Here is a 211-nt window from a genome sequence, read left to right on the forward strand (position 1 = left end):
CCCAAAAATAATTAATCAGAAAAAACACCAAAAATAATTGATCAAAAGTGCTTCTGTGTAACCCGCCAAGGACCTTTGCTTCTTAATAATTAAACTCTGCAATTAGGCATTTTACCATGCGCTCAGTGTGAGGCGTCATGCAATATTCATAGACCATACATAATTATGCAATACAGTCCGTGGAATAAGAGGCCATATATATCCACGGTGG

Source organism: Oncorhynchus mykiss, chromosome 19 (assembly GCF_057628025.1).
Source record: "Oncorhynchus mykiss isolate SJ-2025 chromosome 19, ASM5762802v1, whole genome shotgun sequence".
Lineage (NCBI taxonomy): Eukaryota > Metazoa > Chordata > Actinopteri > Salmoniformes > Salmonidae > Oncorhynchus > Oncorhynchus mykiss.